At 41.6% G+C, this 1,423-nt stretch overlaps 1 pseudogene; it reads right to left on the bottom strand.

Moving 5' to 3' along the window:
• Positions 1-904: 904 nt before the first annotated feature.
• Positions 905-1,023, bottom strand: LOC120881220 (annotated as a pseudogene).
• Positions 1,024-1,423: the final 400 nt, after the last annotated feature.

Raw genomic sequence — 1,423 nt, 5'->3', positions numbered from 1 at the left:
TTTCTTTGAAAATATGCACATGAAGTTCCTCAAAGTAAAAATTATACCCTTGAAAGAAAAAAAAAATCATGTCTGACTCTTTGCAACCCTATGGACTGTAGCCTGCCAGGCTCCCCTGTCCATGGGATTCTCCAGGCAAGAATACTGGAGTGGGTTGCCATTCCTTTTCCAGGGAATCTTCCTGACCAAGGGATAGAACCTGGGTTTCCTGAATTGCAGGCAGATTTTTTTTTTTTTTTTTTTTTGCAGGCAGATTCTTTACCATCTGAGCCACCTGAGAAGCCCTATGAAAAAAATACTATTGCCCAAAACAATACCTGAAAAAATATTTTTTAAAGATACTATTATTATCTCATTTTATACTTAAGGAAACTATAGCTAAGAGAACCTAAGAAACTCACTCAAGTTCACAAGGTTAGTTAGTGATGGTGAACTTTTTTTAATGATTTTATCATATTGAGAAATTAAGGGAAACTGCTAAACATGAAAGTTAAAAACAGAAAAGGGCCAGGGCCAGAAACAATGCAAATGTCTTCTAATGAGAAAGTTGGTAAACAAATTTTAGCTCATTCAAACAACAAAATACAGTAATCAGAAAGAACGAGCAACAGGTACATGCAAGAGCACAAACGGATCGCAAAAGAGTTACGTTGAGTGAAAAACTGAGCTACCAAAGGAATCCGTGCTGTATGGATCCATGTATGTGAAGCCCCAAAACTGGCTAAACTAGTTTCCAGTGATAGAAGTTAGAATAGTAATGACTCTAGCTAGGGTGGAGGCAAGGGGATGGGGGCTCAAAGAACTTTCTGGGGTAATGAAAATGTTTCCGTTGAAGGTGGTCATCCCAAATGTAGTCATATATAAATAAATTTTACTTTATTATCATTTTTATTATTTTTAAGCCTAAGTACAGCACCTGATAGTCCCAGGTGATCTCCCATCCAAGTTCTAACCAGGCCCGACCCTGCTTAGCTTCTGAGATCAGACTAGATCAGGTGCATAAGGGGTGGTAAGGCCAATAGGAAAATGTCCAGAGCTAATTGATGAACCAGAGCCAGGGAGCAGGCTGAAGGGCTTGGTTTGAAACCAGAGATGCAGGCTTAGCTCCAGACAAGCCTCTAAGTCTTGAGAAGGAGGACCAGTGGGCTCAAGGCCTGGGCAAGGGCCAGCTGCGGGGCTGGCATCCAAGGCTCATGTGTCATTTCAGCTGGAGGGTTGAGCAGGGGAGAATTCTTTTCCAAGCTCAGAGGTTCCTGGGCTTAAGAATCCCCTCTTTATAGATAAGGACTCTGTGAGTTTTATTCATGGTTCCACAGCTGATTATCCACACAGCTGGGATTAGCACTTAGTACTTTCAGCATCAATAGGATAAGGCAACTGGAGGAGTATTGTCGATCTCGTCTCCGTGGCTAATGAGGGCTCT

The sequence above is a fragment of the Oryx dammah genome, unplaced genomic scaffold (assembly GCF_014754425.2).
Source record: "Oryx dammah isolate SB20612 unplaced genomic scaffold, SCBI_Odam_1.1 HiC_scaffold_22, whole genome shotgun sequence".
Lineage (NCBI taxonomy): Eukaryota > Metazoa > Chordata > Mammalia > Artiodactyla > Bovidae > Oryx > Oryx dammah.
This window is presented reverse-complemented; position numbering and strand designations above follow the sequence as displayed.